General features: G+C 45.5%; 1 long non-coding RNA gene across 3 annotated transcripts in view; it reads left to right on the top strand.

Annotated features, from left to right (window-relative positions):
• The first annotated feature begins 282 nt into the window (after positions 1-282).
• Positions 283-19,390, top strand: part of LOC116279875 (uncharacterized) — a 60,112-nt gene continuing 41,004 nt past the window's right edge. For 2 of the 3 annotated variants that reach the window (XR_012077788.1, XR_012077789.1), the window contains exon 1: positions 358-495. This is a non-coding gene — a long non-coding RNA (uncharacterized lncRNA). Of the gene's footprint in view, positions 496-19,390 lie in introns of all 3 variants that reach the window. The other variant, XR_012077790.1, reaches the window with a different exon arrangement.

Genomic DNA, 19,390 nt, shown 5'->3' on the forward strand with positions numbered 1-19,390 from the left:
CCCCTCTGCCCGCACCATCTGCCCCGGCGCCCCGGCCACAGCTGCCCAGGGCCAGGTGTGCACATGCCGCCTCTCGCCCCAGCCGGGCTCCCCTCAGTCCGCGGCTGGCGTCCCCTTCCCCTCTCCCGCCCGCGAGTCCTCTCCTCCCTGGCTCCCTCTCCTCGGCCTCTTACCCTTCCCCGCCCCTGGGCGGGCTGTGTCACGGGCGGGCGGGGACTGCGGGCCCGGAAGGGGCGGGCGGTTGGGGCTGGGTCTGGGGCTGGCCTCCGAGCGGGGCTGCAGCCCGCGTCCCCTACCCCGCTCTCCCTGCCCCGCGACCCGGGGCTGCCCTGCTCTCCCTTTCCCGATCCCTGAGGACCAGCTCAGTGGCGTGGGCGCTGATCCCCGGGCTGAGAGCCTCAGGCTGTAAATACCAGCTTCTCCTGGTGAAGTCGGCAAAAGGGAGCTTCAGTGCTGAGGGAGCTTCCGTCTCCTCCCTCAGTGTTTCTGCCCCAGGTAAGTACCTTGAACACTTTCAGGTGTTAAGATGGCGGTGCTTGTTGATGTCACATGTTTTTATAGTGAGAGAGAGTACTGTGTTGAAAGCAGGGTTTGGTTCAGTTAAAACTGGGCTGAATGCATGAGTCTGTGACATCCTCCAGGCTTCCCTCTCCCAGGTTGAAACGTGTGACCGTCGATTTTAGAAAGATAGTTACAGTCCCAAACAAGTCCAGCCCAGCTAGTGTGTGTTAACAGGAACAGCACCACCAGAAGCTTTGGAGACCTAGGGACATTGCAGCCCTAAAGAGCTCCTGGCACAGTTTGGTTTGTTTTGGTTTTTGGTTTTTCTTAAATTGTGTGGCAGACTACTTGTATTGAGGGGAAAATAATTGTCAAGAAATGTTTTTTTCATATAACAGCTTTATTGTGATATTGTTCACAAACCTTGAAGTCCATCCATTTAAATGGTACAATTCAGCAGCTTTTAGCATATTCACAGTGGTGAAACCATTATTATTCCAGAATGTTTTCATCACTTCAGAAATAACAGTGGAAATCAATGACCTATCCACTCCTCCCCAGTGGTGGTTCTAAAGAAGTTTCTTGGCTGTTCTTGACCATAAAATATCTTGTTACATTCCATGAAAAATCTGGTAGGTATTCTAATCAGAATTGCATTGAATCTATCAAAACAGGAAGAATTAATGTCTTTATGGCTTAAACTTCTTCTACGCATGAATAAATCTGGGACCCTATCTTTTCATCTGTCCAGAGCCTGGCCCTTGGGAAGTCCTCACTAATTTTTGGGCTTGTGAATGATGAGATTCTATACATCATTAGTTGCAACTGTTGCCTTTCACATGAGAGAAAAGTAACCTCAGTGAAGCCAAGTAACTCTCTGATTGTGAGAAAGAGTGACAGCCAGTGCTGGAGTGATCCAGTTGACTTGGTGCTTGCAACCAGAATTCTCCACTACCTACAGCTAAGGGGATTAGAGTTTTCCTTTATTTTTTCTTAATGGCGTTGCTTTTATTTTTACTTATTTTTTAAAGTTATTTTTTATTGAAGTGTAGTCAATTTACAATGTTAGTTTCAGGTGTACAACAGAGATTCAGTTATAAACATATTCATATGTATATACATATGTTTTAGATTATTTTTAGTACAACTCATTACAAGAAATTGAATATAGTTCCCTGTGCTATATAGTAGGTCCTTCTCATTTATTTTATATTTATTAATTTGTATCTGTTAATCACCCCTTTCCTGCCTGCTAAACACAGTATGCTTTCTATGTCCATGAGTCCATTTCTAGCAGCACCGTTTTTCCTAGTAATATATGCTAGTTGGCTGCTTTCAGTTTCTGTAATTCCATTTATCTGTGAGCGCTTTTCTTCTGGTGGGCCTTTATGTGGTTTGCACACGTGGTAATAGAGATCTGTATTTGGGAGGACTCCAGGCCTTGTGTAGTCCCTCGTATGGAGCGCCCACTGAACTGATGCTTGAACTTGGAAGAAAACAGTAAAAGTTGGAATTTCCACTATGGTTGAGACTTCCAGGTTTCTATAACCTGTTTAGCCCACCTAAATGTTGGCTGCACCCATACTGGATAATTTGGTGGAACTTCATGGTATGGTGGTATAGAGACAGGGCCTTGTATGCTTCTTCTCTTTCCTTTTTCTAACAGTCATTCTCCTGGGCCTTCCAGGTACTCCCCCAGAAGGGCCCAGGGCTGGCTTGGTGCTGCACTTAGGCAATATTTGTTAATAAGTCCCTTTCCTCATCTCTTCTGAGCCTCCATTTCCTTCTCTGCACAATGAGGGCTTAGACTAGATAAGTGCTTTTCAGTTTCTTTTAAAGCCATGTTTCCTTTGAGAAACAGAAAATGCAAATCTCTCCTCCCATTGTAACCCTTTAGATTTTGATAAGTCCTCCAAGCAGTGACATAGCAGTTTGTGTAAAATGGATGTGATTGTGATTCCAGGTGGCACAGAAAAGACTCTTCAGTGATTTATTGCAAGGAGAGGGCAGGAAAGGGTCAGTATGTCACACTTTATAGTGTGAGAACTGGAGCATGGTCTTGGGGTTAAATACGGTGTCTGACGTGGCCTCTCTCTAATCTTGTACAATGTGATAAACCTCTCTCCCTCAGTTTCTTAATGTATCATGTTGGGATGATAATATTTTAAGGCTTTTGTGAAACATTATGCACATAAGCCATTTGTGTCTCGTTAGAAACAAGACCTGCTAGGGAGTCAGGGATTTCTTTTAAAAAAAAAAAAAACTTGTCCATAGCACTCTGTGTGTATTTTGAAGTTTCTGGAATGTGAGAGTTGAGTCTAAAGTCCATTGTGGGACAGGTTGCCCATGGTTCTCTGTGCCCCAGATTGCCCCCTCCTCCCTAGTCCTCTTCCTCTCAGACCAGGATGAAGTTCCCTAGTAGATTTACACAGAGGTTTTGTGGAAATGACTCTTCATTTTATTGTTTCACCAAGGAGGGCTGCCATCATGATCTCTGTGATCAGGTTTTGGTGACCTGAAGGCTATGCAATTGGGGGTTTCTATTTAATAAAAAGAAAAATAATTATGAATACAAATTTAGACCTATGGTAGTTATAGGGGCACATGGAAGTGGGGACCATTAGCTTTGTTTGCTTCAGGTGCAGTGGCCTCTGGCCACGAGGACCCATCCTCATGCTCTGAAGTCGGAGGGACCAGTGGGTTCAGTGGGAAATTTAACTGAGTGTATCTCATGGGCTGGGCATTGTCCTATTTGTACTATGTGTTCCGTATTTTAGACAGTGAGCTCATTTAACCTCAAAAGCGTCTTTAAAAAACTAGACTTTTATTTTAAGATGTAATGTAGATTCCCATGTAGTCATAAGAGATAATATGGAGAGGGCCTATGGACTCTTTGCCCAATTTTCCTTAATGGTTCCGTTCTTGCAAAGTTGGGGTACAATTCATTACTGACTCACTAACCCTTTGAGGTTTGTATTATTGCCCTCATTTCTATTCATTATTAAACTGGGGCTTAGAGAAGCACACAGGTCTGCCCAGGTCACCCACATGGTTAATGTAGAGTCAAGTGGAATGTGGGCTTGGGATTTCCAGGAAGTACCATTATGATGGTCTGTGGCAGGGAGCAGCATTCACTTTGCTTGTTTATTCATTCATTCAACAAACACTTATTAAGTAACCTCAGTGGGTCAGATGCTTCCTTAGGGTTACCTGATTTTTCAGCAGTACTGATAATCAGGTAATATTTCCTTTTTTAATCTGAGAAAATTAGCTCTGAGAAGTTATAACCCCCCAAAGGATATATAGCTCATAAAGGAAGGATAGTAAATCTGTACAGTCCCCCCTTTTTATGCAGGTGGTACCCTAGGCATTTTACATTTGCAAACTTCCATAATCCAGATATATTCTAGTACGGCAAGGATTTTTTTTTCAATTGACGTATAGTCAAGTTTATAATGTTGTGTCAATTGCAAGGTGTTTTTGAATTTTGAATTAAAAAATGTTTTTTGATTAGGGTAAATAGGTTTATTTATTTGTTTCATTTTTTTAAAATGAGGTACTGGGGATTGAACCCAGCACCTCGTACATGCTAAGCACGTTCTCTACCACTGAACTGTACCCTCCTCCCCAGGGCAAGTTTTCTTATCCATTATTCTACAGCTTAGGAGTTCAAATAAATTGGAGTTGAAATCCAGATGTTTTGATCCCACTGTGGTTCTTTTGTTTATATTCTGCTGAAGTGGGTTGGGGAAAACTGTTCCTTTGTTCATTTGTTTATTCAGCAGTTTTGAGCACTGACTTTGCATCAGGGTCTGGCTAGGTGCTTGGAAACAGAAAACAAGAAATGACCCTTCTCTGCAGGGTCAGGAAGCCTAGACCAAAAGCTAGGTAATGTGATCCGAGCTACGGTAGCCATGTGCAGACTCTGAGGACAAACTGTACCCCTGGCTTTGCTTGGACTTTCCTTGCCTTCTGGCTGGTACACACCAGGTCACCACAACCCAGAGGTGCCTGCAGCCCACAGCACAGTATATACCTCGATCTCCTCTCCCCTCTCAGCAGGGCCTGCAACATGAGCATCCCTGACTATGTGCAGTGTGCTGAGGACTACAAGACTCTCCCCGTGGTGGTCCAAGCCGTTGGCACCATCTCAGAGGAGAATTTCTTTTGCATCTATAAGTGAATCCCCTTGGTGAGCCAGATCAGCCCGTGCGGCTCCCAGTTGGCACTCTTTATCCACTACAGGCACCACTATACGCCCGAGAATGGGTGGAGGGAATTCCAGACCAACTGCAAGCTCGTGGGCCTTGTCACCATTAGTGACTGCCTCTTGGCTAAGGCCTTCGATAAGCTCGACATGCAGAGGAGCTGTACTGCACCTCGCTTAATGACTCTCAGCTCTTTGTCTTTGTGCTGCATGGGGAGGTAGCCGAGCAGACAAGCACCGACGTGTCTTTCAATCTACGAGGACTGCAGGGTGGTGAAGAGGATCAAGGATTTCCCTGAATCACTGTTTATCTTGCTAAAGTCTAAGTGGCTGAGTAGGGCCCTCGACAATTCTGGGGACAAGATCCCTCTCCTCTGCATCCTGTTTGAGAAGGAGGACTTCACGGGACTGGACACAGACTGAAAGTAAGTTTACCTGTCGGCCCTTCCGCCCTGGCTCTTTGCCGTTCCCTACATCCAGAAAGGGATCAGGAAGGAAGAGGGCTGTCTTGTAGCGAAGGGGGGAGGGAGGTGCAGCCCTCCGGTTTACAGACATTTAAAAGTGAATCCACCTTTGTTTCAGAGAGATCCTTTTAGGGTTAGTGTGGACACATCCTCCTGCTTTTCAGCCAGGAACCCTGGTGGGACCCTTGGAGTTACTGTCCAATAGATTAGCCACAGCCACTGATGCTAGGAGCGCTGGAGAGTAGGCTGGTCTGAGCTGAGATGTGCTGTAGGTCAAATGCACATCAGATGCTGAGATTTGTCAAGGAAAAAGAATGTAAACTATCTTGTTACTTTCTATATTGATTACATGTCAAAATCATAGTATTTTACATACAGTAGAACAGTAATATCTGTTCTTAAAATCAGTTTCTAGTATTTGTTTTTTGTTTGTTTGTTTGTTTACAGTTTTAAATGTGGCAACTGGGAAACTTTCTTTACATGGCTCTCATTTCATTTCTGTTGTGCAGCCTGTCCTGGGACAGTCTCATCCCTTTGCTTATAGATGAGACGCTGAATCCCGAGACGCATAACGAGGTGCTGGTTGAGCTGGGGGTGGAGCCGGTGTCTCCTGTTTCCCAGGCCCAGCACCTGCACGGCTCAGGCCCTCTCTTCCTGCCCGACAGCCACCATGCCAAGTTAGGACATCAGAAACACTGCCAGGGACTTCTGAATGAACTCCTTTTGCAGGGAAAGTTGTGTCATGGAGTAGGGGACAGAGCAGGGAAAGGTTCCTCCTCACTTTGTCCCTGTGATTAAGTCAATGGCCCCACTTTGCCACGGAAGTGCAGACGAGCTCTTCTGGGCTGCCTACCCCCCCCCCCCACATTCTGCTCTGTTTCCCCGTGTGTCCATCGTGCTGTCCCTCGGGCAGAAGAGGGTGAGATGCCTTTGCCGAGAAGTGGTCCCCTTTTGCTGGGGAGAGTGAGGGAAGTTGTGTCCCCCCGGCCTATGGCCTCGGGCCTTGAGTCCGGAGAGCGCTGATGGCGGTCCCACAGGTGACGGTTGGAGGACCTGGCACGTGCTACTGGGACCGCTGTGGAGGCAGTGCTCTGTGATTCTTGAACGTTTTTAAGATCAGATCCTACTTTCTGGTTGTTGGTAAGTTGGAGGAGAAGATGCCAGAGAATTGATAAAAAGAAAGTCCAGACCAGCCCTGTGAGAAAGAGCCTCAGAGGACCCAAGTCCCACCTGCGTGTTGTGCCTGGTGGGCTCTGGATGAATTTTCATTTCCTCCCTGGATATTGCTCTATGGCTTAAGGAAGGGGTGAGGCATGTCGTGGCCATGATCTGTACTTGTCCTCCCAGGGCCCTGAGATCTGCACGCCCCCACTCCCCTTCTGCTCCTTGGAGATGATGTGGCAGGTTTAGAAGCCTGGGCACTGCTGAGGGCACAGCTGCCAGCATCGTGCTACACCGAGGCTGGCTCCATTCACGTCACCTGTCACCTCCTGCTGAGACCCCAGGTGTTAGTCAAGTTAGGTGCATCACTGCAACGTAAGCAGGGACCATCTTCTCCCCCTGGACAGACTGGTGGGTGAGCAGTGGAAGCCCGGAGCCCTGCCCCAGCCCCCTGGCCTGTGCGTCCACTTTTGTCATAGGAGGCACTGGTGACATTTTCCTCAGCAACTGCTTGGCTCTGAGTCTGCAGACCCACGAGAGAATGCCAGCTTGTTTTTGCCTTATGAAGTCTGCCCTTGGGATCTGGCGGAGTAGGTGGATGTGTGTTAAGCCCATAGTGGTCGACACTGTCACCATTGTTTACCAGAACCTCGTGTACCAGGCATGGCTCTCGGCATCAGAATACAGTAGCGCATTAAACCTCCCTCCTGGTGGGTCTGTCTGTTTTGGTACCATAAGCGCCCAGCCAGCATCTGAACATCAGTGAGACAACGTGGCCAGTGAGCTTGGGTCAAGCAAGTTCTCCTCCAGTCACATTTACTCCATTGTTGCTTTCACTATTCCACAGTCATTAATTTTTAAAAGAATGCTTTGGTGCAGGAGCAGAGCCTATTTCTCTCCTGCTACTCTTGGTGGGAGTGAGTAAAACTGTCCAGCCTGAAATGCGACCACATTTTGTAGCTCAAAAGCTGCCTAGACGCATGTAGGTGGAGTTTTGGTTAGGGGCGCTGACCTCGTTGGGGTCCCCTGGCAGCCCTGCCCCACACAGGCCCCTGACTTCCCTGGAGCAGGAGGTGAGGGTGGGTCTCACTGTCCCCGCATCCCTTGCCTCACACACTCACGTAAATTTTTGTACAGGCTGTCAAAGTAATTTCTGTTCTTGTGTGTTTCTAATTTTCGCTTGTTCCTCTTTTCCTTTTTCTCTTGTACTGCTCTGTGAGCATGTTGTTGCCTCTGAAAAGGTGGGCTGTGCACATCCTGCATTGGAAATAGCCAGATCGCCCTCCGTGCTGTCTCCATCGCTTTAAGAAGCAAAAACTTAACAGCTGCCTTGATCCATGTATTATCCTAGTCATCTTTTTATTTTCTAAGTTTTGGAATATTTGCTTTGTTAGCACATCACCAACTGGTGTTTGATAACTGTTAAAATCCTTGCTTTGAGGAACCTGTTTGGTCCTCCTTATATTTGGTGACAAATGCGCCCTTATTAAATTTGTTTGAAAGTTTTGAAGAAGTGAGATACGAATTGATTTAGGCGGCTGCTGAGGGATTATTTTCATGGAGTATTTAAAGTTGTAAATTCAACGTCTGCAGCATCTTGCACGATTCCTGCTTTTCCACAAATGTGCTGGGCACGTGGTTCCTGGCTGTCTCTCTTTGACGTGCGTGACGGTGCTGCCTGGCCGGCGGTCACTGGTGAGGAAGTGGCAGGCTCGGGGGGAGCAGCTGCCGGGGACGCTGTTGGAGGAAGCAGTCACCGTTTTGTTTTGTTTTGTTTTGCATTCAACTTCCCCATGCCATTTACTTTGCCTGCATAAATGGGCAGAAGTGGGTCTAAAATACATGCCACTCTTTTGTTCCTTTTACGAGGCTGGTTTTTTTGAGTATCAGGGCAACATGGCCTTCTCCTTAGTAGCTGGCTCACCTGGATCTGGTGGACACATGGACCACTAAAGGGGACCGTGGCTTCCTCTCTGCTTCAGCTAGTGGGCATGCAGAGCCAGGTCTGTGGTTTGGCTCAGCAGTCATGCAGGCCTCCCTGAACAGGAATATATTTTTAAAACATGTTGGCAGTAAGTAGCTGACTCTGTGTCTGTTGCAGCTGACGTCCACCACTGATGGCCGTGACGTTAGTTTGCAGTAGTTAGTCTCCAACACCCCAGTCAGCCGTGAAGGAAGATGCTTTGGCCGACCTAGGACCTTGGATTCTCACCCCCATCCTGGTTCATCTCACCCAGGGGAAGGGTTTGGCCACCACCGTCATGCTGGCCATGAGGCTTTGTTTCTCCATTCATGCTCTGGTCCAAATGTGGACACTTCATCCTTCACTGACTTGGTCTCGCTTTAGACAGGCCAGAATTTCTGAAAGAGTCCATCACATTCTCGGGGGGAACAGAACAGATTAAAGTGTAGCAAGTAGAAGGAGTCTAGGCTGTCCGGGTTGGCAAATGCAGGCTGGGATCTGTGATGGCTGGGCTGTGCCCTGGGCACAGGCCTATCCCGTGGCTCCCAAGAGCCCAGGGGTCGGAGTCAGAACAGCCTTGCCTGTGCTCCCCCATCCTCATCTGCTCACTGGTAAGTGTGTCTGCTAATTAGGAGCTTCCCCAGGCCTCGGGCCCTTCAAAGTTCAGACCACGGGAGAACCTTGAGTCCCATCTCCTAGGCCTCATTTGTGAGAATCCAGTGCCTTCTGAGGTGACCAGCGGCAGGAGATGCCTCCACCTCCAGGGAGCTCCCTTCAGAGGATTGTGACTCACTGCACCACGCTGTGAGCTTGTGGGGTTCCGGCCGTGGTCCCTGCAGAACCAGACTTGAGATGGGCTTAGCGATGGAAATGACAAGACAGATTCCAGGGCAGGGCTGGGGGGAGGGAACATGGGAAATTTAGTGTGACCTCAAACATCTAGGTGGGTGCTGGGGCTGTTACTAAAATTGGGCGCCTGGGAGGTACCTGCCAGGAATCGAATTCCAGAGTAAATGGTGGACATGAGGCATTTTTAAGATGCCATCTGTCATCCAAGTTAGGACTTCAGATAGGCACTCGAGTCTATGAGCCTGGGGCACAGGTGAAGGAGTCGGACTAGAGATACACGTTGGGAGCCGTCATTCTTAGCTAGTGTTCACAGCCATGTAGGTGGATGAGCTCATCTCGAGAGGTGCAGACTAAAGCTGAGGGGGGACAGAGCTGTGCCACTGTTGGAGGAAAACCCAGACAATGCAGCTTTGGTGTGTCTGTCAGCGGCGTTTGCGATTTTCAGAGCAATGTGATTTGTCCTTAAGGGGCTGGGGGTGGGGAGGGCCACCCAGGAAGAAATCTGAAGGGAAGGTTGTGGCCACGTGTACGCGTCTTGGGGCGATGAAGTGGCTGCAGGGTCCTCGAGGGGAGACTCCTCAGAAGCTAGAGTTGGAGTGGGGAGAAGGTAGTCACACTCACCTGTGAGAGACGGAGGGAGGCCTAGGGAGTCCCCACCCTACCAGACTCGCTTTCCAATGAACAGAACGCAATCAGACAGAGGATCTGAGGTGAGAAGGGATGGGCGCTGGGTGAAGAGCCAACCTGGAGAATGGTGCTTGGGCCGTTCTGAAATAGTCTCCCTGAAAAGTAGAGTTAGAAAATCTCAGACTCTTAAGAACATTGATGGTGACTGGGGAGGAGACAGTTGTTTTTCTGGCCTCCTAAATGTAAGTCATGTATCCGAGTATACACGGAAAATTCAGGCAGTCTGTTCCGGGGGCTTGACCCTTACAAGGGGGAACCTTGCAAGTTTAAAGGGGGAGAAGGGCAGCGGAGGGAAACTAGCCACGTGCCGTGTCAGGTACCAGTCGGCCGCCCTACTTGCGTGTTGCATTCACATCCATGCCTCCCAGGTGGGCGGTGGCAGCCCCCTTTTGCAGATTGGGAAGCCTTCTCAGAGGGGTTAAAGAATTGGTCCATTTAGCGGCTAGTAAATGCTGTAGCAGGATTCAAGCAGGGCCTTGTCAGACTTCAAGGGCATGTTTTCTCTACTTATTCCAGTACCCCCCTGTTGTACATGGAATGGTGAAGTGCGTCAGTTTTGGAGCCTTTCAGAAAAAGTACGCTTTATGTGCCTCAGGACTGTTTCACAAAGCTCAGTGTTCTTTGATGGTTCGGAAGCACCGCAGTGCTTTTCGCCCCACAGAGGTAAGGTCTTACTCCTTTGACGATGATGTAGTTGCAAATGACGTACAGGTGCAATGCCAGACTTAGCAGCTTCTGAAGGGAAACTCTCCGGTTCTCCCTTGATATACTTTCTTCCGCGGGATGTAGCTGTGCTGCAGCGTAGGCCTGAGCTTTCCGTATGGAGTGAGGGTTTGATATCCAAAGTTAGCATAAAACGGTCAGATGAAGAAAATCGACGTTGACAATTTATTTTTGGGTTTTATTAGACAAGATACACTATCAGTTCATAGCCCATATAGTGAATGAAATTGAGTACAGAACATTGCATTTCTTACTTTCTATTTAGAGCTCTCTTGCTGCATAAGGCTGCCTGCTTTGGAACATCAGCTCCACCATCAGGACGCCTGTCAGTGTGTTGGTGTGATTGCATTTACACAGTGAATGTAATCTGGGCTTCCTCAGCCCCAAACACTCTAGTGCAGAATCACGGGATATAGCCGTCTGTTAGTCACGCAAATACTTCTAAAATTATATGATGCTAGAAAAGAAAGAGGAGAGAGAGAGAGATTGCCTTTATCAAAGGTCCTTTCAATTCTAACTGCAAACTGTTGTTGAACAGCTCTGGTTTCCTTTGGATATGAATATATACTTTCTTTGCATGTAACCTTGGTTTTGGACTAGAACACCAAGTTCTAGCCCTCCACAAGACACAAAAATAGTAGCCAAATTGCACACATGTGAAATATTTTATTCTTTTTTTCTGAGAAAGGAACCTTGAATTTGGGACTTGGGCTGTGATTTTTGCTTTTTGCTTCTCCCACCCCTCTTGTAATCTCTCACTCCTTCCCACGTGGCCCCCAAGAGGTCGTGGTCTCAAAGGAGCAGGCAAACACCCAGTTGGTCACCATGCAGTGCTGCTGTAGATGGAGCCCAGCCAAGACCTAAAGGACATTATCAGAGAGGTCTTCCTGGAAGAAATGGGCTCTAAATTCAGTTGTGAGGACATAATAAGTGTCAGCCAGGAGAAGGCATCAAGAGGATTGCTCACGTGGCAGGTGCATCCCGGGCGCAGGCCTGGAGGATTGTGGGGTGGGGACTCGGAGAGAGTGCCTTGTGTGGTCCAGGGTGGAAGTTGCCCTGCTGGGGAGGACACTGGAGAGGAACTGGGAAGAGGGCTTTTGAAGAGTTTGGGTTTTACTAGAACTGACACAGGAGGCAGTAAAGGCTGTCAGCAAGAAGTGACCCTCAGAAAGGGTACTTCTGGTTTTGCTTCTGATATTCTACAGAAAGAAGGGTCAGGATGGGAGAAAGCAGGTATCTCTGTCCCTTCGAGACCCACCCTGTCATTCATTTATTCATAACACGAGCACTTCTGAGTTTCTAGGGGAGAGAGGGTGGACCCACATTAGAAAGCAATATGTATTTGCTTTTTGGGAGCTTAACAGTGTCAGAAGTTGACTTAGCCTAGAATGTTCTAGGAACAGAGAAACAAAGTGCGGAGGTTGGAGGGAGGGAAGGCTTCCTGGAGAAACAGTCAAAATGAGCCTGGAGGCAAGTGGAAAGTAGGAGGAAGTCAGGGGGCCCCTGAGGTCACTGGGGACCTGGGTACTGAGGTGAAGCTGGGCCAGCAGTGACGGGGGGCTAGAACTCCACCAGGGAGCCTCTGAAGGGTTTGAAGTGGGGGTGATGTAATCAAATTTGTGATTTCAGAACCCTGGCTCTGTGTATGTGTGCGTGTTTGTGTGTAGCGTGGAAGAGGGGGAGGGTGCCACGAACTGGGGCGTGTCATTAGAAGACCATTCACAGGCTGGGAGGTGACCCGTGGGAGAGGGGCGTCGGGGATGCTTGGGGACGGCAGGGGAAGTGTGGATGCCGGATTTCCTTATGGGGAGGGCTTGTTAGCGGGGCTGCCCTAGAGGCACCTTTTGGCTGGAAGAAAACAGATGGAGGCCACCAGGTGGACTATCCTCTTCTCTCCTTCCCTGCCTTGTGTGATTATCTTAGCTCAGTCAACATTTGGAACAGAAGAGCTAAGTTCCAGGGTAGCCCAGGACTTTGTTGTGATCGTTCGAGTGAGATCTGATAGGATCAAGGTTTGTGTTCAGATCTGGATGTTCACTTAGCTAGAAACGTCCCATCTTTTGGATATCCATAGCGGTTTTATTCTTGATAAAAATTGCGTTCTTGGTGAGAGGAAATTTAATACAGCTGTTATCTTTCTCAAAAAAATCATATCTTTTAAGAACATTAATATTCAAAAGAATAGGAATATATAAAAGTGATAAAGCAAGGCTTTGGTGTAGTTTCTTTGGTTTCTGAGTTAATGTGGGCTTATAGCCTTTGCATTACTTAATAGCACATCCTTGTCAGTATGTAAAGAGCTGTTAGTGAGCGCCCCAGGCCCCACCTCCCAAAGAATCATTAAAGTTTGCTCTGAAATAGTGAGGTCATAAAGGTCTTGTTTGCAGAAGCCAAAGAGTTGGTTTATAATATGAAGCATAGATCCCTTTAAAAAATAATAATAGAATCAACATTAAGAAAGTGGAAGATAATTGATTTTTTTTAAAGCTGAAACATAAACTTTCTTGTGCTAATATTGCAACTGGAAATTTTGAAAGAAAATTTCTACTGTAATATTATCTTCGTGGAATACATATTTGCCTTTCACGTTTCAAAAGTAACTGTGTAGTGGATTTTGAAGTCAGGAGCATTCCAGCTCAGATACTGGCATTGATGGTTGCTGGTATTCAATGGAAGAGCCTAAATTTGCCTTCTTAGTTTTTTGGGTTTTTTTTTTTTTTTTTTTTTTTTTTTTTTTGTAGTGAGAGGTTTGAGTAGTGCTTTGCCGGCATGATATTGGGGCAATTTAGGGGCAGATGTCGTGTACCAGCAGTGAGATATTTCAATGCATTTTATTTTCCGGACATCACCAGGGCACTTGTGGGGTTTGTGCCTGCAGGCTGGAATGCTGGACTCCCAGATCCATCACCGTTTTGTCGTGGAGCTGCTCCTGTCAGTGAATGTTTTTCTGTGGCTTGGAGGTAAGGTGGTCTGATGCAGATGATCAGATGTGTAGTTAAAGTGCTATTACTTGAAATAAGAGAAACGTAGAAACATGGCTCAAAAATACAGGTTGAGGGAGGAGAGCTGGCTGAGCTACTTTCAGTGGGGCATCTTCTCAGGTGACTCCCTCACCGTGATTCCTCCCAATATCCGCCCGAGCCCTGCACGGTATTCCTGCTGAAGCAAGCATGCACTTTGCTCAGAAACTCACTGAATTTCCTTGTGCTTCTGTTGGTTGGATTTTTTTTTTAAAGCACATCTTGCCCTTTGCTTAAATGCCATCCCTGCTACTCACCTCTTACACTCATTCTTCTGGACCTCATCCATACATAGCTGCTGAATGGATGAACAGAATGTAGTATCTCCATGTAGTGGAACATTATTCAGACGTAAGAGTGAATAAAAAAGAAAAAAAAATAAAGGGGAAGTTGAAAAAGGCCACCTGTTCTGGGAAGTGCACCCTGACTGCTCAACCCGCCCTTTTCCCTTTGAAACCCAATCCCTTATGCTCCACTCTACTTTTTTTGATAGTACTTACCACCTTCTAATAAACTTTAACATTTTCAAAAAAAAAAAAAAGAGAGCCGCTGATATCATTTCAACATGGCCGTGCCATTGTAACAGCATGTTAATTGAAAAGAACCAGACACAAACGGCCACATATTGTTGATTTCAGTGATCTGAAATGCCCAGAATATGCACATGCAGAGGCAGAGGGCAGGTGTTGGTTACAAGGGCTAGGTGGAGGGGGGATGGAGAGTGACTGCTAGTGGCCAGGGGATTTCTTTTGGAATGATGGAGTGTTCTGGAAATAGATGGTGAAGAGGGCTGCACAACAGTGAGTGTGCAGAAGATAGCTGAGCACTGTCTCTGGGAATGCCTGTTGTAGGGGCGGCTGTATATTGTTCTCACCCTGCAATGTGAAGAGTCATCTTGTGCTGTGACCGTTCTACTCCTGTGAGAGGTGAGGCTCAGAGACTTTGCAGAGTCATGTTTCTTTTTCCCATTTCCTGAGTGTAGGCAAAAATGGTTTAAGACTGTGAAATTGCTCCATCTGCAGAAATGTCTTTCAGTTTTGTACGGTGTAAGAATTTGAGAGCTTTTTAATCGTTGAGGACAGGCTGTGGGGGGAAATACCCCTGAAGCCTGTGTGAGACCTGGGAGAGCCGCGCTTTCTTCCCTGACACGGGTGGGGATTTCACCCCCGTTCAGGCAGTGAAGGGCCCAGACCCGTGAGCAGAGTTGACAATCGTGAATATTTACGTGTATCCACTGCGTCATCTTGGATGTTAATTTCAAGCTGAGTCAGTTTGTGGCGGCAGCCTCATCCTACATCAGGAATTTATAGTATCTGCTCTTTGTGGTGAAGACCAGACAGACTTGATTATTTAACAGTCTCTCTTGAATTGATATCTCAGATTCCTTGGTCAAAAGCAAAACAACAGAAATACAGACGTCCTTTAATGCCGATGTGACCTGGAACGGGTTTAGTCTCTGTGCCTCAGTGGCCTTATCTGCGGGTGGGGAAGATGATAACATTGTGTCCCTCAGAGGGGCTAGTGAGGAGGGGAGTGAGAAGCACAAATGGAGGACTTAACACGAGATGCTCATGAATGACTGAATTTAGTGCTCTCAGCCTGGTGAGACCTCAGGGGCAGAGATGTCAGAACAGAGCAGTCCTAACTGGAGCTCGATCCGTGTTGGCAGCTGTTATGATCATTATCACCACTGTGGGTTATCAGGTAGTTTTAAGACTTGGTAATATGAATTCTTAAATAATGTTAAAAGACTAGACATCTCAGATCCAGTTTACATAGTTCTCAAGATTTCCTCTGAGAAATGGATGTTTTTTTCCCCATCTTAAATCTGAGTTGATTCTCTAAAAATAATTTGTATTCCTCCATCATTTTGCTTTAATTCTCCATTTCTTAAAAAAATAATTTTTAAATGGAGTTACTGTGGAGTGAACTGAGGGCCTCATGCATGCTAAGCACATACTCTCCCAAATGAGGTATAATCTCCCCTCTGATTTTTCTTTTAAACATTAGTTTCTTAATTTTCAGAGGTTAGAGGCCTCTAATTCTTTTTCTGGAGGCTTGTCCGTGAACCTGTAAGTCTATAATTAATGGACAAAACTTGGTTTATTAAAAAAATCGATACAATATTCTGCAATCCATTCCAAAAGGAAATGCTCTTTGACTTAAAATGTTTCTCCTTTATGGTGATTTCTTCTTTTTGGTCCAGCTTAATGTATTAACAGCCATCCTCATCATCATAATGAACAAACTCGCTATGAGTGGACACCTTCCTAAGGCTAAAATGCTTTCCTCATGTTTTTACTTCAGGGCAGGTGTTTGAGGGTAGGTATCAGTGTCTCCTTTTTTGCAGCTGAGGGATTTTCAGATGGAGCAGCTTGTTTCACATCACAGGCAGCTGGCGGTGGCTAGCACGGTGCTGGAACCCTGGCTGCACAGGATTCATTCCTAATTGCTCCTCTGATCAGCCTCCCGTTGAGTGGTTTCCGAAACCCTCTGAGTCCATAAATGGCCGGTTTTAGTGATCTCAGGCTGATGAGGCCTTGAAAGGAGAGATACCAGTGAGAATGTGAGATAGAGTGGTATAAATTAAAATTTTATATTTTCACAAATATTTTATTCTCAACTAATGACTTAAAAATTTAGTAAGCACTAAAAACAAAACATTAAAAGTAATTATATTGCAAAATAAAAGTGGGCTTTGAAAATCCAACGATTGCTGGTGATGTTACTTGTTTTTCTCTAGTGGCCCTTATTGACAGAAATACTTAAAAAGAGTGAATGGGTTTTATGTAGTCTCAGTATGGAAGAAAATATTGTCAGTGAATTTTGTAAGTAAAATCTTAACTCTTTTCTTTCCTGATGATGAATATGTAATTTGTTTTCATGGCTTAAGTACATTTCCTCATTTGTGATATTTGAGTAATATCGTTTACCATGTCTGACTGTGAGAGTTAGACGCCTTGTAAACAAAGCTCCCAAGAGGTACTTAATAAAAATATGCTGTCACAATGACAGATAGTTTAGAATGATCAACTCTGAATACTAAAGTGGGTGGCTTATTTCTGATGCATATTCAATATGTATATATATGATATATATCAATTTGGTTTAAAGTAACAAATATTCTTTTTTTTTTAGCCTGAGAATATGCAGTATGAAGTTTTAATGAAATCTATATCATTCTAGTGAGACAGGGACTAGTTAAATTGCCTTAAGCAGACAACCTTGAAGATTATTTACTCAGAATACGTATTGTTACAAATCAGAATTCATGTTGCCGTGTAACCATCCACTCAGACATTTAAATTCGTGTGATTCTGAACAGATCCATTAAGTTTAGAAAAATCCACATTGATCATTTTCAGGGTGTAAGATTGTCTCTTTTGTGATTAAAGAAAACTTTGATTTTTTTCCACTCTTAACACGTTTAAAATATGAAAACATTGATTTGACATGTCACTTTTAATAGAATAAATCTCATGCTGTTTTATTATGTAAATAAATGTTTTTGTATTTCAACACATTTGTATGATTTCCTGCCTCTTTGAGAAGTATTTTGCAAGATGCTTAGATTACCTGCTATTGGAAAAATACAGACGTGACTTTTATGAATATAGGCGTAGTACAGATCTGTTGGTTTTTGCTACAGTGCAAGACATGAGGCCAAGGAGAGCTTTGCTGTGAATTGCCAGGAGGACACATCCCAGGTCTCTATCTCCCTTCCTGTAAAATGAAGTGGCTGGACTGTATTCTTCTCTCTTCGAAGATGAGTTTCCATGAGCCTATGTCTTCTGTTTATATTCAGGACTATTAGCAATATCAGATTAAATACTGAATAGCCCTCCCTTCCCCTGAAGCAAAGTGTAGTATGTGGTATGTAAGCTTTAAGTTACCTGATTCTCTTTTCTGATCCTAAAGGCAATTTTTGTGTTGCATGTTTACCGGGAACATGGAAGGTCTTTTTAGCCATAGGTGGCGCTATTGCAACTTCTTACAGTCTTAATTTTCCTGTTTGTAAAAGAAGGCTTAAACAACGTGATTTTATTTTGATTTCCTCGCTTAACGCTTCAGAATAGCACAATGTCCATTGTGTCTGTCTACCTGGAAAAATTATTCTGCTTATATCTTAGTTTTATTCTGTCATCTCGCTGAGAACATTTCAGACTTGCTGTGTAAACAATGGCAAAATCGGGCTTTTCTTCCAGTGTTAGAAACCAGTGAGCCGGGATTTTATAAAACAGCTAGAAGCGGCCTCTGGAGCACCTTAAGGCTGAAAAGTGTATTGAGTTCCCTGAGTATTGAACACGCAGCTGTGTGTTAATTGGTGGGAGGTGATTTGGTACATATAAGAAGGGGTGTAGTGTTGTGAATTGAGTTTGCGTTCACATGCTGCCACTGAGCCACGTGAGCCTGAGTCAGCTCGTTCTGAGTTTTTCCCTCGTCTGTGAGATGGGGAAGCTCGTATCTGCTTTGTAGAATTTTGAGAAATAGAACTTATGTAAAGTGTTTGTCACAGTGGGTATATCAAGAGGGCTTTTAAACTTTAGCTGTTGTTTTGTGTGAAGCCATCATTTGATGGTCTTTGGAAATTACTAAGAAACAGGAAAATAAGAAAAGCTGGTTTTATGATGAAAGATATTTGAAGAGGTTCCATAGTTCCTATACCCATAATTTAGCATCAGCAGGGTCAGAACTTTTACACAGTCACCCTGAACCAATGATAAGCCACAGAATTTTTTGTTACTTCATATATCTTGGAGCTTAAGGGGATCCAATACTTATACACATGTTGTCTCCAGCAGCCAACTGAGAGATGACACAAAAGAGTAGGCAGGCGATAAATGTCTTCTTTGTTACTGATGAAGCCACATTCCCCATGAACTTCAGGGCTGTGAGAAAATGCATGTCGTGATACTTTGTCCCAAAATTAGAGACTCACCCTGTCCCTGGTATCTCTGGGCCACAGCGAGCCTTCCCTTGAGAGGATCTGCCCCATCATGCACAGGGCTGTCCTGCCATGGGGCTGAGCATCCCAGGTGCTTCCCAAGGGTGGTCAACAGTGGAGTGAAAGGAAGGGTTTCACATGCCCTGCTTGTCTCCCCGGACTCACACCTCACTCTGTATTGTGATGAGGGCTAGCTGTGGGCCAGGTGTCAGGGGTGTGAAGGGAGAAGCACTCTCCATGGCCCAGAGGAGTGGGGAGGAGGCATCCCCTACTTCAGTTTAAACAGGTGGTCGGATGGAACAGAAGGGTGCTCCCCAAGAGTTTATAAATGGAGAAATAAGGATTTTCTTTGGGACTTAGACTAGCCAGGAAACACAGAAGATGATGAGAAGGGAGACATGTAAATCACTTTAATATTAAGTTGACATTTGTTGAGCACCAAAAATGTGCTACATTCTTTTCTGAGAGTTTTACAGATATGAATCCTTCAATCTTCTTAACAAGCGAGTAAGTAAGGTTTAATTGTTATCCCAGTTTAGTGTTGAAATTGAGGCACACAGAGGGTAAGTAATTTGGCCAAAGTCAGAGAACTAGTAAGTGGCAGAGCTGGTATTTATACCCTGGCTGTCTGGTTTTGAGGCTCACAGAGATGGGTTTTGGGTGTTTAGAGGTATCTGCATGCTTTGATCTCTGTACCTCTGTGCATCAGTTCTCCCAGAAAGGACAGGGAAAGGAGAGTTACTCATGTGCTCACAGTCGTGTCTCAGCCACTGTCCACGGAGAGTGCACCGTGATTAGCGTTTATTGTTTTCCAGGCAGTAGATCTGTTGGTATAAAAGAAATTTAGTCCATTGAGTTAATCTAGAAACC

This window comes from Vicugna pacos, chromosome 11 (genome assembly GCF_048564905.1).
Source record: "Vicugna pacos chromosome 11, VicPac4, whole genome shotgun sequence".
NCBI classification, from domain to species: domain Eukaryota; kingdom Metazoa; phylum Chordata; class Mammalia; order Artiodactyla; family Camelidae; genus Vicugna; species Vicugna pacos.